Below are 21899 nucleotides of genomic sequence, written 5' to 3'. Positions count from 1 at the left end.
CTCGAGAGGGGGCATCTGTAGTGGTAGGATAAGGGACCATGGACATCAGCAGGTGGATACACCCAGTCAAACAGGATACTTAGCCGCTGTGCAATGGGATCGAGCAAAGGCACGCGGGTCGCTGATGCGGAAAACCCTACGCGGGAAAGAGGAAGGCCGCGAGATGGAGGGCCAAGATAGATAGAGGGAAGGATATAAAGGAAAAGAGTGAAAGAGAAAAGAGGAAGCGGATTCATAGATCCAAGAGGGGAGGACCTAAGAAAAATGAGAGCGACCAAAAGAGTGAAAGGGGTGTGAATAGGGCTGAGAGTTAGGATAGTGCATGAGAAGTAGTGAATAGTGCTTGTAAGACAGTAGTGGTGTAACAAGAATGATTTTCGTTTTAATTAGAAGTGTTAGAATTTGTTTTATTAGAAGTGTTAGATTTTGTTTTAATAAGAGAGGAATTCCCGTTATAATAGGAGATGAATTCCCGTTATAAAAAAAAAATCTCGTTTTTCAAATAGGAGAGAAACTCCTGTTTTAATAGGAGATCACGTGGAATTTTAATAGAGCTCAAAAAATACCCCTTGTGGGAGCTTTAATATTAAGATATACATATGCACCGACTCTTTTAAAAACTTGTTCAATAATCATAACTATCCATATAAAATTTTTATAATAAATTGTGATTCCTATTTTTGTCGCTAACCCATTTTAATTTTCTAACAAATTGTTTTAATAAAGTCTTAAAAACACTGTTTTAATTTCTCAACAAATTGTTTAATTAATTAAGTTTTAAAAACCCATTTTTAAGGGTTTCTTAGACATTGGTCCTACTATTATTATGGAATTAGACTTTGGTCCAGAAATGCTGAAATATTAGGTTTTGGTCCTACTTCTGTTACTTTTCCGTCAGTGACTGTGGTCATGCCGTTTGCTCTTTTGAACGTGCGTCATACATGCTTACAAGTAGGACTAAACTATAATATCTAACTTACAGTAAGACGATTCTTTACTTGGGAGTTCTAATTGACCATTCAGATGTAATTTGATTCCCATATTGAGAAAAGTTTTTTTTTCACGTTCTACAATAAATTGCCTCAAAATTGGCTAATATGTTGCATAAACCAATTCTCTTAGTAGGGAATAAATTCAAAGCACCGCCTTCAGTGGCATCTTTTGCGCTAGAAATAGTAATATGTATGATAGATAAGAAATTAAACAACATATAACCAGCATCGGACACTATAATTATTTTAGGATCTATAAGATTGTCTATTAGAGTAAAGATTTTTCTTGTTTGTTTATTTTTAATCGTACTAGGGTTCATATTTTCACGACACAATTTTTTATCGATGGATGCTTTACAAGTGTATGTATTGAATCTCTATGGGTATCAAGAATGTGTATCCGAGAAAAAGATTGTGGGTAAAATTCCAGAAAGTAGAATTGTCATTCAGTGTTCAAGTAAAAACTTAATATGTTCCATCGTTCCACCTCATATATAATGGACTGAAAATGTAAAGATTAAATGAACTTTTATGTCCTTGATTTGCATAACATGTTCCAAGATCCTACTAAAAAGATGCATATTTATTTCTTTTGTGACTACTTACTTTGTAGTGAGATACTCATGACACCATAGTGCTTCTTCTATGCATGTGTTTTCAAAACAATTTTTCTAGTTTTCTTCTTCTATGCATGTGTTTTCTAACCAATTTTTCTAGTTTCTTTTTGCTTTTTGATTATCTGCGAGGCATATACTATGGAACTAGAAGAAAAACTTGCAAAACTTAGAGAGCATAAGGAAGAATTGCAGAAAATCGAAACAGGAGTATTGGAAGATACACATTGTCTAAACCATCGTCTTATCTCACTCTTAAAGATAAGTTAGTATTTGACCTAGCTAGATAATAATGTCATCGTTAGAACACGGTCCTTATTATAAGTTAGATATTAGAGTTTAGTCCTACTTGTAAGCACATGTGACGCACGCTCAAAAGAGCAAACGACATGACCACGTACAATCAACTAAGTTGACTGATGGTCAAGTAACAGAAGTAGGATCAAAACCTAATATTTTCAGCATTTCTGGACCAAAGTCTAATTACAATAGTAATAGTAGGACCAATGTCTAAAAAACCCATTTTTTAATTGGGAGAGGGATCCCGTTTTAATTTAGAAGTGTGATTCTTGTTTTTAATAAGAGAAGGAATCCCGTTTTAATTAGAAGTGCTACATTTTTCTTTTTCAATAAGGGAGGAATTTCCATTATAATAGGAGAGGAATTCCCGTTTTAATTAGAAATGCTAGAATTTCTCTTTTTAATAGGAGAAGAATTCCCATTTTAATCAGAGTTGATGATGTGGAATTTTAAAAGATTTAGAAAAATACCCTTTGTGGGAGCTTTAATATTAATACTAGAAAGTAGACCCGTGTATACACACCAACTCTTTTAAAAATTTGCTCAATAATCATAACTATACATATAGAAATTTTCTAACAAATCGTGATTTCTCTTTTCGTCGCTAACTCGTTTTAATTTCCTAACAAATTGTTTTAATCAAGTCTTTAAAACCTATTTTAATTTCTCAACAAATTATTTTAATTAAATTTTAAAAACACGTTTTAATTTAGAAGTGTGATTCCCGTTTTTAATAGGAGAAAGATTCCTGTTTTAATTAGAAGTGTTAGATTTTTCTTTTTCAATAGGAGAGGAATTCCCATTATAATAGGAGAATGATTCCCGTTTTAGTTAGAAGTGTTAGAATTTTTCTTTTCAATAAGAGTTGATGACGTGGAATTTAAGAGAGCTAGAAAAATACCACTTGCGGGAGCTTTAATATTAATATATAGATATAGATAAAGGTTAGTTAGGGATACCCCCATTACTACTTGCGATTAGGGTAAACGCCCCCTTCTTTTAAGAAGTATTAGGGATACCCCAATTGCAAGATCCAATGGTAATCATCATGTGGAAAAAAAAAACTTCATCTCGTAGCCGTTGGATATATAATCTTGCAACTTGGGGTATTCCTAACTAACCCTAATTATTATGACTAATCTCATTCTAACTTTACCTTCATCTTCATTTTTATTTCCCTAGCTATTGTACATTATGTGATCATTTTAACTAAGTTAGAGGTTTCCAAATGAGTTGAATTTTTGTGGAGTAGCTCTCTATGGTTGGGAGATCATATCCACAAAATATTAGTTTTTAACTCGTCTTGTAAATGAACGTGGTATAAACCATGCTATACCGATCCTATTGGTGTTTTTAAATATTTATTAAAAACATTTATTAGAACATCAATTTTGATTTATGGACATTTAACTCTTGAGAATAAAAACTGAATTTGTTGACTAGTAAAACTAGCTGTTACATAGATGTTGGAGGTATTTAATTGTAACTAATATGTTAATGGTGTTTGGAAAATAATTTCATAACTAATTTCTTTGATTGGTTATAAAAGAGGATCCAATTGTTGAAGAAAAAGTGAGATACAATAATGAGTTTTTGTAGCTTCCTTTTTCCTTTTTAAAAACTATTTTTGAGCAAGAGATCGAAGTGTAGAAGTATATCTTATTTTCGTACAAGGAAGATCGAGACAGGAATTCTCGACTGTTTTATCCTCGGTTATACTACTTGCATAAGAGAGGGTAGAGCCGCGGAACATCTTAAAGAGAGTGATCTAGTCTGCGACTAAACCTGTCACACCCCAAATTTCTAAACAATTACAAAGTGAATATTTGAAATATAAATATCTCAAACATCAGTATGTTCAATTGTCTAAAAACCTAGGCTATGACGGGGTGGATACAACACATGCCAAAACCAAAAACCCACATCATAAAGAATCAACTTAACAACAATAATCTCCAAAATTTCTCAACCATCACTTTATTAAAAAAACTATTTTCCGTCCAAAAATCATCAATATAAAACTCTAAGAATAATAGATCTTCAACATTGTCTTCTCATGTCATATGAATAGGAAACTATATTATTACATACTTTCAAAAGATCAGACCTAATAAAAACAAACTCCCGGACTGCTCCAGAAACAAATCCAAATCAAACGTCGTGGTTCCACTGCATTCCACCTATGTTCCCAAGAACACATCCACGTTGCCAAAACAAAGCAAACATGGGTCAGCAAAATAGAATTTGCTGGTATGAGTAAACAAACCACATAAAAACAATGTCATACTTTAGTTATCCAGCAAACATGTTATATGTACCCATATCTTAATCATTCTCAGATTGGAAGACAGGTAGTTCCATCATTTCAACCGACATAGTTTCTTCCCAAGCAAGACTTCCATTCTATTAACTCATTATAATAACCCATCTTAATTACTTAATAATTGAATTAAATCTCACCGATACCCACTTCGGTATAAAGGTAGGACATCGTCCTTGCACAAAAGATTATTAAGTCCTACCCTCCTGCCAACAGAAGTTAGAAATTTTATATAACATATGTAGATATCCTATTGGTATTCAAATGTAAACCCAAGCACACTCGCACAACCAAATTAATTTCTCTTATTAATTAATCAATTACTTTTATTAGACACCCACCTTTTAGTACTTATGTACCTCAGGTTGTTCCCACCACATTTAATGAATACCCGAGTCATTCCTGACACATTCAATGAATACCCAGTTATAACGTTAACGAGCCATTTATGGCACATTCAATAAACGCCCACCTATCACATGACATCTTCAGTCATAAAATCTCACTTCCAAAATTTGAGGCGTGGAGATATTCAAAAAGGGTGTGGTAAATTTGTTAAGAATATTATTGAACTTTATTGCATATATTATTTCAGAGAACAGAAGAGTACCTTGTTTCTTGTATTATTATTTACGCGTTATTAATATATCGATGTCTAAGTGTCATAGCTTCGTATATCATAAAAGACTGAACTATCACATAGTAGTTAATACATGTGCACACGTATATATATATAAAGTCTTAGCCCAAAGCCAAGCACGCTTATAGCACAATACCTAATTATTTGTCGAGTCAAAGGTCAAACTTGGTCAACTTGTCAAAATCAACCCTGGTCAACAGTCAAAGTTAACCTCTCATTTCCATGTTCAATAGGTTCATGGTCATAGCCATGGTTCATGGCTAAGGTCAATGTGCATTGCTCATGGGCTCATGGCATGGTTAAGGTCATGGTTTGGACCCAACTAGAAATATCTAAAAGAAACATATCCATTTAAAACAACAATGACCCAGCCCCTAACAAAAATAGAAACTGGCTCAAATCAACTTAAATGAGACAGATCAAATAAAAAGGAAAATACCGTCCCAAACAAATGAAATTAGCTTAGACTCATAACTTATGACCGTACCAAATCTTTAAACATAACCTCAAGCCCATGCCCAACACATATCAGAGCCAACTTAAACATTCTAAGTTAATTCCGGCCCAAACAAAACAGACCTATGGTTTTCGGCCCAAGCCCACCTAAGTTAGAAACCGGAAAAAAGAATTGAGTGCACTGGATTGTGACCTCGGTCACCTTTTCCACCAGCGCACCACCAAGTTCCAGCCACCACCATCTCTTCTCCTCCTCCATTCATCCCACCGATTTTACTCCTTATAAAAAACCAAACACCTTTAATTCTTCATCCAAAACTAGATCTGGATTTCGACGCCATTAAAGCCCCTTTTGGAGCTTCAACAGCCCTACCCAATCCATCATTCAAATCTCCAACTACAACCAACATCAACCCTTACTCCAACCACAATTCAATCAACCTCCAACCAACAAAACAATCAACAAAATTTAAACAAAACAAATCAGGACAGTTTGGTTCTTTTGGAGTGGCGACACCATTAATAACCTGTTTCAAGGCTTCGACAGTCTCATAAACCAACAACTCTCTATCCAACCAAAACGCGAAAACGCACAGCCAATACATCGATCGACAAATAAAACAACAATAACAGTTCGCATAATTTACTGGCGATTTCTTTGCGCCGCCATTAACAGAGTTACAATATATCAAATAAGGAAATCACTATAATAGACATGATTAGCAGTCAACAAAAATTTAAAAGAACATGTTCAGACTACTCACTGTTTGTAAACCGAACAGCTAGATTTCCGAAAGCGGAAAAACCCCGAAAGACCGAAGTCGGCTGTCGCGCAAAGAAGACGATCTTCCTCGTTCGTAATCTTTTCTTTTTATTCTTACACAACAACCCCTCACTGATGTTACTCTCCTTTCCGTTTTTTTTTTCTTTTCTGGGTAAAAACTCTCTGTGTTTTTAAAAACTCCGTGAACTCCTTTTTGTTTTCAAACTCCCCTAAAAACAAGGAATGAAAGTTTATCTCTTAACACTACTGGGTTTCCTATCCTTACTAATATATATATCCTATCTTTTGTTTTATCTATTATCTATTATTATTATTATTATTATTATTATTATTATTATTATTATTATTATTATTATTAATATTAGGAAAAATAAAAGATAAAACACGGGGTGTTATAATATACACACCTTAAAAGGATCTCGTCCCAAGATTCAAGGTAGAGTGTAGATTAACCAAACAAACAGTACGTCAAATAATAAATCTTTATAGAGTATAAAGTTAACAGATTATATCCCAACAACTAAACTTTAAGTAATAATGTAGAACATGTTAGCAGGGAGATTAAATTAAACACATCATTTACAACTTGCACCAAGGATCATAGTAACCCAATATCAGAAATGAGACATACGTGTATACACAAGTATACACACCTTAAAAGGAATACACATATACAATATCATATAGATAGGCATACTAATATGCAAATCACATACTTTGAAAGTGTGTCTATATACGTATAGAACCAAAGAAATATGTGTATACGCTAGTATACACAACTCAAAAGAATAAACATAATTAGTTTCTTCAATTGCCAACACTTAAGCAAACTCATTATTTCTCAATTTAGCAAAACTCATATTCTTCAAGTTAAATCATACTAAGAAGGCAAGGTAGTTCCTCTCACATCGAGGCAGTTAGTTCCACTCTTAGTATTTCCCAACTAATCAAAGGCGTTTAACAATAAATATACATATAATAATTTTCTTTTCAACGAACTTCCCTGTCAAAACTATTCGTTTAAAAACTCATATGTTTCATCCACCATCTTGGTGTTTACAAATATATCAACATTTCTCTCAGTGTCTCACAAACACCACATGTTCGAAAATAAAAATTTTACATTATATAGACTGATTCATATCATCAACGACCTATACTATGTCCACTATCACATAGGATCAAACATTTACAATGTGATGCATGCACATTGGCTCACACACCAACGATGTGTAAGTATACACTGGTTCACACACCAACGATGCATACTAGCTCTCTACCATCACATAGGATCAAACACCAACGATGTGTGGTATGCACACTGGATCACACTCCAATGATGTACATGTACACACTTGATCAAACTCCAACGATGCATACAGAGAGATATTATGTATATTGGATCACACACCAACGATATACATAACTTGGACAATATTAAAAAAAAAATTCAAATCCAACCTTTATCAAAAGGATTTCTTTATTCCTTGGATAATTCCAATTTACTCAAATATGAAATTTTAAAATAACAATTTCTTCTTTAGTCAATACTTACTTAAAATAGAAAACTCCGTTAGGAAAACAACACTATAACATGCTGAAAAATTTCGATTATAAATTTCATAAGAAACTAACCGTTAAAACAAGCATTTTATTTTCCTAATCATATCCCAACATTCCACTATAAAAGTACATACAAAACAACAAGCCAAACCAAAAACCACAAAGAAATACTACTACTACCCATTTGCCACAATCCAAGGATCACCTAGACTTTCACTATCTAGGCTAACCTAAGCTCTAATACCAAAATGTCACACCCAAATTTCTAAACAATTACAAAGTGAATATTTGAAATATAAATATCTCAAACATCACTATGTTCAATTGTCTAAAAACCCAGGCTATGACGGAGTGGATACAAAACATGCCAAAACCGAAAACCCACATCATAAAGAATCAACTTAACAACAATAATCTCCAAAATTTCTCAACCATCACTTTATTAAAAGACTATCTTCCGTCCAAAAATCATCAATATAAAACTCTAAAAATAATAGGTCTTCAACATCGTCTTCTCATGTCATATGAATAGGAAACTACGTTATTACATACTTCCAAAAGATCAGACCTAATAAAAACAAACTCCCGGACTGCTCCAGAAACAAATCCAAATCAAACGTCGTGGTTCCACTGCCTCCCACCTATGTTCCCAAGAACACACCCACGTTGCCAAAACAAAGCAAACATGGGCCAGCAAAAAAATGGAATTTGCTGGTATGAATAGACTAACCACATAAAAACAATGTCATACTTTAATTATCCAACAAACACGTTATATCTACCCATATCTTAATCATTCTCAGCTTGGAAGACAAGTAGTTCCATCATTTTAACCAGCATAGTTTCTTCCCAAGCAAGACTTCTATTTTATTAACTCATTATAATAACCCATCTTAATTACTTAATAATTGAATTAAATCTCACCGATATCCACTTTGGTATAAGGGTAGGACATCATCCCTACATAAAAGATTATTAAGTCCTATCCTCCTGCCAACAGAAGTTAGAAATTTTATATAACATATGTAGATATCCTATAGGTATTCAAATGTAAACCCAAGCACACCGCACAATCAAATTAATTTCTCTTATTAATTAATCAATTACTTTTATTATACACCCACCTTTGAGTACCTATGTACCTCAGGTTGTTCCCGCCACATTTAATGAATACCCAAGTCATTCCTGACACATTCAATGAATATTCAGTTATAACGTTAACGAGCCATTTATGACACATTCAATAAACACCCACCTATCACATGACATCTTCAGTCATAAAATCTCATTTCTAAAACTTGAGGCGTGGAGAGATTCAAAAAGGGTGTGGTAAATTTGTTAAGAACACTATTGAACTTTATTGCATATATTATTTCAAAGAACAGAAGAGTACCTTGTTTCTTGTATTATTGTTTACGTGTATTAACTACTATATGATAGTTCAGTCTTTTATGATATACGAAGCTATGACACTTAGACATCGATATATTAATAATATATATATATATTATATATATATAAAGTCTTAGCCCAAAGCCAAGCACACTTATAGAACTAGACCTAATCATTTGCCGAGTCAAAGGCTAAACTTGGTCAACTTGTCAAAATCAACCCTGGTCAACAGTCAAAGTTAACCTGTCATTTCCATGTTCAATAGGTTCATGGTCATAGCCATGGTTCATGGCTAAGGTCAAGGTGCATGGCTCATGGGCTCATGACATGGTTAAGGTCATGGTTTGGACCCAACTAGAAATATCTAAAAGAAACAGATCCACTTAAAACAATAATGACCCAGCCCCTAACAAAAATAGAAACCAGCTCAAATAAACTTAAATGAGAGACCGGCTCAAATCAACTTAAATGAGACAGATCAAATAAAAAGGAAAAGACCGACCTATACAAATGAAATTAGATTAGACTCATAACTTATGACCGTACCAAATCTTTAAACATAACCTCAAGCCCATGCCCAACACATATCAGGCGCAACTCAAACATTCTAAGTTAATTTCGGCCCAAACAAAACAGACCTATGGTTTTCGGTCCAAGCCCACCTAAGTTAGAAATCGGAAAAAAGACTTGGGTGCACTAGATCGTGACCTCGGTCACCTTCTCCACCAGCGCACCACCAAGTTCCAGCCACCACCATCTCTTCTCCTCCTCCACTCATCCCACCGATTTTACTCCTTATCAAAAACCAAACACCTTTAATTAACACAAAAACCCCAAATTATGAAATCCAAATTCTTCATCCAAAACTAGATCTGGATTTCGACACCATTAAAGCCCCTTTCGGAGCTTCAACAACCCTACCCAATCCATCATTCAAACCTCCAACTACAACTAACATCAACCCTTACTCCAACCACAATTCAATCAACCTCCAACCAACAAAACAATCAACAAAATTAAAACAAAACAAATCAGGACAGTTTGGTTCTTTTGGCGTGGCGACGCCATTAGCAACCTGTTTTAAGGCTTCGACAGCCTCATAAACCAACAACTCTCTATCCAACCAAAATGCGAAAACGCACAGCCAATATATCGATCGACAAATAAAACAACAACAACAGTTCACATAATTTACTGGCGATTTCTTTGTGCCGCAATTAACAGAGTTACAATATATCAAATAAGGAAATCCCTATAACAGACATGATTAGCAGTCAACAAAAATTTAAAAGAACATGTTCAGACTACTCACTATTTGTAAACCGAACAGCTAGATTTCCGAAAGCGGAAAAACCCCGAAAGACCAAAGTCGGCTGTCGCACGAAGAAGACGGCCTTCCTCGTTCGAAATCTTTTCTTTTTACTCTTTCACAACAACCCCTCACTGATGTTACTCTCCTTTCCGCTTTTTTTTTTTTTTTTTTTTTTTTTTTTTTTCTTTTCTGGGTAAAAACTCTCTGTGTTTTTAAAAACTCCGTGAACTCCTTTTTGTTTTCAAACTCCCCTAAAAACAAGGAATGAAAGTTTATCTCTTAACACTACTAGGTTTCCTATCCTTACTAATATATATCCTATCTTTTGTTTTATCTATTATCTATTATTAGTATTATTATTATTATTATTATTATTATGAAAAAATAAAAGATAAAATACGGGGTGTTATAGAACCCCAGAACAAAAGAATTCAGTTTGTGTTACTAGTAATTATGTATTTTTTTGCTGGCAATCAAGGTAATATTAAAATTGTCTCTAACAAATCCTTCCCAATATATATCTGTATATATGATAGATTAATACGGATTTTCGGATCATTCCGTATTAGGTTGATCGATATAAATTAAAAGAGTAGTAAGAATCACTTTTTGTTAAAATCAACTGATGATATAATACTTTACTGGGTTGGTAAACTTGGTATGGTAGTGGGCATGCCGATATATATTAAAGATGGTGAGGTGAGAGTCTTTTCCTAACGCACATACTCATACTAGTAATTTCCTAGATTTTAAGAATTGACATTCGAAATCTGATAGCATTTGTTCAGGTCATGTAGTTGGTGTTGGAATCTCCAAGAGTATTTCAAAATACTTGTCTGTGTGTGCAAAGTGGAGGAGATGAACTATGTGTGTTCTCTCCACTTTAGTGCATTGTGTTTAGTCCCACATTGGTGAACCACCACTAGCAAGTGAGGTATATGAGGAATTCCTCCATCATAAGGGCGTGCCCTTAGGGTACAAAGGCTTTTGTGTTAGGAGGGAGGACTCACCCAAAGCCACACACGCGCGTGCCCGCCCACCCCGCACCGAACTGAGCCGAGTCGTGTCATGTTGGATTTGGGCTTGGGCTTGGGCTTATTGTCTAGTGGGTAGTTGACACTTCCTCTTTTTGTGTATGTAGATGAGATGATGTAGATAGATGATGGTCGTTGAACAAAAGAGAAGCGTATCAAAACCTAATTATCCCTCAATAAGTAAAGGATGAGTAGGGTATCGTTCCACTTTTAAGTGTATGTTTATATGAAGGACATGACTGGAAAGGGGGTTTGAGAGATTAAAAACTATAATTGTAGATATTTTAGATTCTAATGCTAAACTAAACTAAACTAACTAAACTTATACTAAAACTAAGAATTGGAAATAAGGAGAGAATATGAGAGAGATAGATTCAAGAGATTCAAATCCACCAATGCTTTTGATTCAATGACCTTTTGCTTCATGTTGTTCTCCAAGTAGACTACAATCGGGGAATCAAGCGAGTGCCGATGCCCTCTTGGATGAAACATCGTTAACAAATAACTCTACTCAAGGTTGTTCCTATGTTCATGTTACTAGTATCTTCTTTCCTTTTATGTGAGCTTGGGCAGCTATTCAATGAATCACCATCTAAGGCAAACACAAGGAATACTTCCCTTACTCTAAAACACTACACAACTAGAAGAAAAGTAGAGAATAATAGTATAATATTCAATTACAATAAATAAAACTCTATTCTAGCATTATATTCAATTGCAATAAATAAAAGCATGTTACTAGCAAATATTCAATTGCAATAAATAAAACCCTAAACTAGCATGATATTCAATTGTAATAAATAAAAACTTTAATCTATACTTCCATCCCCTGGTGTGGGCAATGGAACTAATAACTAAAAACATAAAGAACTAACCTGATTGAAGAACACCATAAACCGGAAAGAATCATTAAACCTTAAGCATGGGCTTCATCTCCTCCCTTGAAGGAGAAGATTAGCCTTCCATAAAGAAGGAAGAACACCTAAGAAGAAGAAGAAGAGTTGAAGAACATAAGACTAGAAAGACTAATTTATTAAGACTCGACTAGTTAAAACCGATCTTTTATTATTAATCTCTCTCGCCTCAAGTTAAGGAGACAAGAATATAAGTGAATTGGCAAATTACATGAGGCACTTAGGTCCTCTATTTATAGGGGTTACAATGAGTTCTAGAAGCATTCCAAACCGTCATTTGTTTCCTAATACAAATAGGTTTCTTTTCGAGAGTCCGACTTCGCCTTTTAAAACCGAGAAGGAATTGGCTACAAGAAATCGATTCATGCGTCCGGGCGCATTATCCATGCATCCCAGACTTAATCAATGCATCGGACGCTCGATCTATCGTCCTAGATGCAATCAATCTTCGATGGGCCGATCCATCGTCCCCCCGCGCGATAAGCCGATTTTCTCTCTTCTACTCTATCATTCTATCCTCTTTTTATGGCTTTGGTCCAAGCAACGAATCCTTTGGCCTTGGGCTTCCAAATAGACTTTAAAATAGGTCCAAGTCGCGATATTTAATAGCTCCAATTCCTTGGCCTTCTCCATGATTGTCCACGGACCTCCCATGTGATCATTGATGCTCCGAATTGCTTCGTTTTACCCCATTTTCTCTAATATTCTACAAAACTCTCTTTTTCACCTGTAGAATCTTAAAACACAACTTATAAACACTATTAGTCCACTAAGATGGCTAAACAAGAGGCATAATCGAGGGTTAAATAGCACTTTTTGAGCACTTATCAGTAGTGGCTTACCAATTGCCTAAACTTGTTTTGCTTTTGCAGCAAGTTTCGGCTGGAGTTCTACTTCGAGTTGGTTTCTGTCTCATAGCTATTTTGTGAAACCGACTTTGAGGTGTCCTTCTCCCATCTGGTAATCGGCTGATACCTCTATATAAACACTGCTGTGTCCATAGAGGGGATCTATTATAGACGCAGAGAGAGATAGGAGATAGAACTCGAGTACACCAGCAAATCCATTACCGACCAGACGCATAGAGAAAGACAGAACTCGACAACCTTCTATCCACCCTATACAGAAACCAATACTTGTCTTATTCTTCTTCTATTCTTACTGTCAGCCACCAGAGAGAGTTATATTACTGTTCTAGAGGGTAGTCTGTTCTAGTACAAAGTTAGGCTATTATTAACCATTGAATCCTGTGAGGAAGACGCCACTGCTGCTTTTCTGCACCATTGGAAGGGGCGAAATCTTTCCTTAAGGACAGCCTAATCCGCGCCTTGGTTATTACCTGTTATTCTATCCTTGTCTTCTATTGTTTTCTTTTATCTGCTTACAACAATCTTAAGGAAAGATCAAGATGTCTACACCTGTTGACACCACGCCGATCAAAGAAACCAATTCTGGAGTCATGGAAGTTACTTCGTCTATGAGAGATGTTGCACCTCTACTGAATGCTCGCAACTTACCCAATGTGTCATAGATTGAATCCTTCAACGGTTCACACTTTAAGCGATGGAGAGAAAGGGTGTTCACAGCCCTAGATGTACTCAACTATGCAAAGTATCTCACTGATACAACACCCATGGAGGGTTCTAATGATTTCGAAAGAAATCAAGCTGCTTGGCTCAATGGGAATAAGGTATGTCGTCATGCTATTTGAAGTACCTTGTCCAATGAAATTTCTGATATTTATTGTTCAAATAAGAATGCACATGATATATGGGAGAGTTTGAACAAGAAATACATAATAGAGGATGCTGGTACTCAGAAATATACTATTGGGACTTTTCTAAAGTTCCATATGAGAGAGGATAGAGATGTAACGTCTCAAATCCATGATTATCATGTGCTGATTAATGATTTGAAAACTGAGGGTATTAATTTACCCGAAACCTTTGTTGCTGGATGCTTGATTGAGAAACTCCCCGAGTCTTGGAAACACTATAAAAATAGTATGAAGCATAAGTGCAAGAAGATGACCCTTGAGGATGTGATCATTCACATTCACATAGAGGAAAAGAACAAGACTCGGGATGAGGTGTTGTCTAAGGAATTCCATTCTAAAGCCAATATCATTGAAGGTAATCCCAGCAAATCTAACAAAACCTCTAAAAGGCAGAAGTACAACAAAAATAAGAATTTCAAGGTCAAAGACACTTCTTTTAAAAGGAGTGGTACTGGCAATGAAAATTGTTATGTTTGTGGTAAACCTGGTATAACACCCCGTGTTTTATTTCGTTTATTTTCCTAATAATAATAATAATAGATAATAGATAAAACAGATATAGGATATCCAGCAGTTACGGATAAAAGCCCGTAGGTAAATAGATAAGGGTTGTCCTTGTTTTTCGGGGAGTTTTCTCAATGAAGTTAAAGGGGAAAAACACAATGAGGGTTTTATACGAGAAAAACGGGATTTTTCCTGAAATAAGAAAAGGTTTTTGAGCGAGGAAGATCGTCGTTTATTTTGCAATGATCGACTTCGGTCTTTCGGATTTTCTCATTTGTTCGGTTTATAAAAGGTGAGTAGTCCGAAGTTTTTGTTATATTTGTTTATGCTATTCATACCGATATCTGATTTTCCAAAATTTGAGATAGTGTAAACCCCGTTAATGGTGTCGACCGATAAATCTGAATTTCGCGATTACTACGATGTAAAACTCTGATAAAGTTAAAAAGTTAAACTGTCGAAGCCTTGACATCTTGACATCGGTTGCTAATGGCGTCGCCATCAGAAACCAAACCGTCCCATATATTGTTGGTTGTGTTTGAATGATGGGTTTTGTTTAATTGTGTGGTGATGTTAACTGTTGTGGTTACATTGAATTGTATGGATTGTGGATTTGTTGATTTGATGATTGGGTGGGCTGTTGGAGCTCGTAAGGGCGTTAATGGCGGCCAGAGAAAATCGCCCAGTAGCTTAGATTATTTAAAACTTATTGTTGGGGTTTTGGTTATGTACTGGAATGGATTGTTAGTGATGGGGTAGTGTAGTGAGTGTGTGTGAGGCTGTTAAGGGGTGGTGTTGAGGCTTGAATGTCCAAGAATGGCGCCAAAACGCCGCGTTTTGAAGAGTGATGGAATTTCAATTGGGTGATATCGGCATGTAGGGTTTTCGAGGAGTCAAACCGATATGATGGAATTGGAGGAGGAAGAGAAATCACGGTGGTGGTGGCGGGAGAGGGAGTCACTGGAGAGAAGTTAGTGAGGAAGATGACACTGTTCCTTAGTAGGGCTTGGGCCGAGATCTATTTTTGTTTTGGGCCTTAGTTTGTTTAGCTGTTGGGCTGAGATATTAGTTTTATTTGGGCCGAAATCTATTAGTTTGGGTTGGGCCAGGTTCTATTTTGTTCTTGGGTTAGACCACATTGGCTTGGGTCGAAACCAATTAGACTTTGGGCCTTTGACTTTGGGCTTTTGGGTTAGAGGAGTTTGGGGCTGGTTGACTGCTGTTGACCCTTGGCAGGTCGACTTTGACTTTGACCAGGGTTGACTTTGACCAGAGTTGACTTTTGACTAGGGTTGACTTTGACCAGTTGACCCATTTTGACTTTCAACTCGGATTATAATTTGGGCTATTAGGATAGGTCTGGGGCTATTAGCATGCTTGGCTTTAGGCTAAGACCTTTATATATATGTGTGTATGTGTATTAACTACTATGTGATATTTCAGTTTTATACACAACATTATGACACTTAGACATCGGTATATTAATAACGCGTAACAAAAAAATACATGAATCAAGATACTCTTTCGTTCTCTGAAATGATATATACAATAAAGTTCAATAATGCGTAAACAATTTACCGCCCTCTTTTAGAACTCTTCACGCCTCAAGTTTTGGAATTGAGTTTTATGACTGTTGATGTCATATGTTAGGTGGGCATTTATTGAATATGCCATAAATGACCCGTTAGCGTTATATATGGGTATTCATTGAATGTGCCATGAATGACCAGATTGTTTGGACTGCCCTAAAGAGGAACTAAGGTATTCGCCTTGCGGGTTAGTTGTATTCCTTGAGTGTACGGGAATGTAGGATTGGGTATTCCTTTAATGTGGCAGGAATGACCCAGGGCATTCATTGAATGTGCCATGAATGACCCGGGTATTCATTGAATGTGCCATGAATGACTAGATTGTTTGGACTGCCCTAGAGAGGAACTAAGGTATTCGCCTTGCGGGTTAGTTGTATTCTTTGATTATGCGAGTGTTTGGGCTTACTTTTGAATACCTAATATAATATCTACATATGTTATATAGAAGTTCTAACTTTCTTTTGCAGGAGGGTAGGACTTAATAACATTTTGTGCAGGGACGCGGTCCTACCCTTATACAGCAGTGGAGATCGGTAAGTTTTAATTCAATGATTTAGATATTAAAACGAGTATTAGAATGAGTTAATATAATGGAAGTTTTGCTTGGGAAGAAACTATGCCGGTTGAAATGACGGAACTACCTGTCTTCTAAGCTGAGAATGATTAAGTTATGGGAAAATATAACGTGATTGTTTGGATAATTAAAGTATGATAATGGTTTTATGTGGTTAGTCTACTCATACCAGCAAATTCCATTTTGCTGACCCATATTTACTTTGTTTTGGCAACGTGGGTGTGTTCTTGGGAACATAGGTGGAAGGCAGTGGAACCGCGGCGTGCGATTGGGATTCTTGCCTAGAGCAGTCCGTTAGTTTTTATTAGGTCTGATCTTTTGGAAGGATGTAATAACATAGTTTTCTTTTCATATGACAAGAGAATACGATGTTGAGGACCTATTATTCTTAGAATGTTATATTGATGATTTTTGGATGGAAGATAGACTTTCATAAAGTAATAAAGAGAATTTTGGAGATTATTTTTGTTGTTAAGATTCTTTATGATGTGGGTTTTAGGTTTTGACATGTGTTATATCCACCCCGTCATAGCCTGGGTTTTTAGACAATTGAACCGAGTGATGTTTGAGATATTTATATTTCAAATATTCATTTTTTTTAATTGTTTAGAAATTCGGGCTGTGACACCTGGACATAGGGTTTTTCAGTGCAGACACAAGAAAGACACTGATGATCCTCCTAATGCTAATATAGTTGAGGGAGATGATATTATTGCTGCTGTGGTGTCACAAGTGTTCATGGCCACTGGGAAGAAGAATTGGGTACTAGATTCTGGTGCCACCCGCCACATCTGTGGTGATGTTGAAGCCTTCTCAGACTACATACTAGTGAAAGATGAAAAGGTCTATATGGGTGACTCTAGGTCTGTTCCTGTTGAGGGAATAGGCAAGATTCTTCTGAAGTTAACTTCAGGGAAAACCCTTTCACTTAGTAATGTTCTTCATGTTCCTGAGATTTGTCAGAATCTGATTTCTCCCCCCATCGAAAAGTCAAGGCCAAGGTGACTTTTGAGAGTGACAAGTTCGTTCTGACAAAGAATGAGGGTTTTGTTGGTAAAGGTTATTGTAATAACAATGGTCTTTGTATGTTGAATGTACTTGACAACATTATTATTAATAAGAATGAATTTGCTTCTGCTTACTTGCTTGACTCTTTTAATATATGGCATGGTAGACTAGGCATGTGAATGTTCAGTATATGAAAAGGATGAAAGCATGTGGTTTATTGTCTGATATTTTGGATTTTTCTAATGATAAATGTGAGATATGTGCTGAGACTAAAGCCACAAAGAAACCCTACAGAACTGTTTCTAGAGATAAAACTGGATTGCTAACTCTTATTCATACGGATTTGGGTGAATTACCATGTCTAGAGGGGGGAAGTTTTCTTATATTACATTCATAGATGACTTCTCTAGGTACACCATGGTATATTTACTTAGAAACAAGCATGATGCAGGTGAGATGTTTCTCAAGTACAAAGCTGAAGTTGAAAACCAGCTTAATTGTAAGATTAAAAGACTTCGGTCTGACAGGGGTGGAGAGTATGAGTCTAACCCCTTCCAGGACTTTTGTGACAAGAATGACATTATTCATGAAACTACTCCACCATACTTTCCTGAGTCTAATGGAGTAGCCGAACGGAAAAATAGAACACTAAAAGAGATGATGAATGCTATGCTTGTAAGTTCTGGAGCTTCCCTGAACTTGTGGGGGGAAGCAATCCTATCTGCTTGCCATATACAGAATAGGATACCCAACAAGAAAATAGGGAATAAGACACCATATGAGTTATGGAAAGGTCATGTACCTAACTAGACATACTTCAAAATGTGGGGGTGTCTTGCAAAGGTTCTTGTGAACGAACCTAAAAAGAGAAAATTGGGACCTAGAACTTTTGATTGTATGTTCATTGGTTATGCTCATAATAGTGCTACATATAGATTTTTAGTAGTAAAATCTGATAATAACCTTGTCGATGCTAACACTATTATAGAGAGTAAAAATACTGATTTCTTTGAGAATTTGTCTCCTTTGAAAATTGGCATTGAGAGGTTGGTTGCTCCTAGTGAACAACAATCAACAGATCCTGAAATTTCTAAACAAGAAATTCGGAAGAGTAAAAGAGACAGAAAATCCACCAATTTTGGTGATGACTTTTACACGTTTCTTCTTGATGATGATCCTGTGATGTATAATGAGGCAATCAGTTCTCGAGATGCACATTTCTAGAAGGATGCTATACACTCAGAACTAAATTCGATTATAGCTATTCACACATGGGAGGTAGTTGATCTACCTCCTGGGGCGAAACCTATACGTTACAAGTGGATCTTCAAAAAGAAATTAAAACTAGATGGTTCCATTGAGAAATACAAGGCTAGACTTGTAGTCAAGGGATTCTCCCAGAAAAAAGGCATTGACTATTTTGATACTTATGCTCCTGTAACTAGGATTTCTTCTATAAGAGTTCTAATGGCTCTAGCTGCTATTCATAATTTATTTATTCATCAAATGGATGTAAAAACTGCATTTTTGAATGGTGTTCTTGATGAAGAAATATATATGATGCAGCCTGAGGGTACGATAGTACCAGGGAATGAGCATAAGGTATACAAGTTAGTTAAGTCTTTATATGGGTTTAAACAAGCGCCAAAACAATAGCATGAAAAGTTTGACAGTGTCATGATGTCTAATGGATATCACATAAATGATGCTGATAAATATATTTACTTTAAATATTTTGATGTGAATACATATGTGATTATCTGTCTATATGTGGATGACATGTTAATCATGAGTCCTAGCCTTGATGTTGTGAGAAACACCAAGATGTTTTTATCCTCCCAATTTGAAATGAAGGATTTGGGAGAAGCTGATGTGATTCTTGGAATCAAAATCATCAGAAACTGTGATGGCTATACGCTTTCACAAGAGAATTATGTTGAGAAGTTTTTGAAGAAGTTTAACTTTTATGATAGTAAGCCTGTGTTGACACCTTATGAGGCAAATAGTGAACTTCAGAAAAATGCTCAACATGGTGTCCTTCAGTCTAGATATGCCCAAATTATTGGTAGTCTCATGTACTTGATGAATTGCACTAGACCTGACATTGCTTATGCAGTTAGCAGGTTAAGCAGATACACTCATTGTCCTAGCTAGGAACATTGGAGTGCGTTAGAGAGACTAGCCAAGTACTTGAGAGGAACAATGAATTACGGCATACGGTTTAGACAAACTCCACCTGTGATAGAGGGTTATTGTGATGCAAACTGGATATCTGATTCTCATGATATCAAGTCCACTAGTGGTTATATTTTCACCCTAGGTGGAGGTGCAGTCGCTTGGAAATCTTCTAAGCAGACCTTGATAGTTCGTTCAACCATGGAGTCCGAGCTTATTGCTTTAGATAAAGCAAGTGCTGAGGCTGAGTGGCTTAGAAACCTCTTGGCAAATCTTCCTATTGGTACAAAACCGCCTCCAGCTGTACCTATGCATTGTGACTGTCAGGCCGCGATAGCAAAGGCAAAGAGCAAATTGTATAATGGGAAAAGCAGGCATATTCGTCTGAGACTACAGTCTATAAAGCAGCTGCTGGAATCTGGAGTTGTGGCTCTAGATTATGTGAGGTCAGAGTTAAATTTGGCCGATCCTCTAACAAAACCGCTTAACAGGAGACAAGTGGTTGAAACGTCGAGGGGGATAGGACTTTTGCCTTAGATAAAGGGCGACACTGACGGCAACCCCACTTATGTGATTGGAGATCCCATGAAGTAGGTTCAAAGGGAAAAACAAGTCACCTCGTCGCTCTGGTATGCTATTGTCTTTCTTTGAGACGTCCCACCCTATGACTAGATAGCATTATTGTATACTTTGTATAACTTGAATTGCAATGAGAAATGATGAGTTATCTTACTCATAATGGAATCCATAGTCCATTATTTTTTATGAGATAGTGTATTCTAACTGCTCTGTACACTTGATGGATATCCACCTACGTGAATGTAGAACTGGGTCGGTTCTTATGAGTATTCAGGCAAGTACTCTAGAGCATTCATGGAACACAGGCAGCGCAAGGGCCAAAAAGCGCAACACCGCAGAACATGCATATAATGAAAGAACAATGTGGGTGCATGTGCTCTATTTTACTACAAGGGAATGTTGGTTCATAGATTTTTTAATCCACCACTTTTACGTATTATAAAACATGTTACCCTATGACTGGTTCAAACCCGAAAAGCACCAGTATCTTATGCATTATTTTTTCGATTCTCTCTGGCATTTCGTTAACCCTTTTCTTTTGTAATATCCTATTCCAAAATAGTGGGGGACTATTAGTATTTTGAAATAGTAGGGGATTGTTGGAATCTCCAAGAGTATTTCAAAATACTTGTGTGTGTGTGCAAAGTGGAGGAGATGAACTATGTGTGTTCTCTCCACTTTAGTGCATTGTGTTTAGTCCCACATTGGTGAACCACCACTAGCAAGTGAGGTATATGAGGAGTTCCTCCATCATAAGGGCGTGCCCTTAGGGTACAAAGGTTTTTGTGTTAGGAAGGAGGACTCACCCAAAGCCACACACGCGCGCGTGCCCGTCCGTCCCGCACTGAGCCGAGTCGTGTCGTGTCGGGTTTGGGCTTGGGTTTATTGTCTAGTGGGTAGTGGCTTACCAATTGCCTAAACTTGTTTTTCTTTTGCAGCAAGTTTCGGCTGGAGTTCTACTTCGAGTTGGTTTCTGTCTCATAGCTGTTTTGTGAAACCGACTTTGAGGTGTCCTTCTCCCATCTGGTAACCGGCTGATACCTCTATATAAACACTACTGTGTCCATAGAGGGGATCGATTACAGACGTAAAGAGAGATAGGAGATAGAACTCGAGTACACCAGCAAATCCATTACCAACCAGATGCATAGAGAAAGGTAGAACTCGACAACCTTCTATCCACCCTATACAGAAACCAGTACTTGTCTTATTCTTTTTCTATTCTTACTGTCAGCCGTCAGAGAGAGTTATATTGCTGTTCTAGAGAGTAGTCTGTTCTAGAGAGTAGTCTGTTCTAGTGCAAAGTCAGGCTGCTGTCAACCATTGAATCCTGTGAGGAAGACGCCACTACTGCCTTTCTGTACCATTGGAA

This window comes from Coptis chinensis, chromosome 7 (assembly GCF_015680905.1).
Source record: "Coptis chinensis isolate HL-2020 chromosome 7, ASM1568090v1, whole genome shotgun sequence".
In the NCBI taxonomy this organism is placed as follows: Eukaryota; Viridiplantae; Streptophyta; class Magnoliopsida; order Ranunculales; family Ranunculaceae; genus Coptis; species Coptis chinensis.
This window is presented reverse-complemented; position numbering follows the sequence as displayed.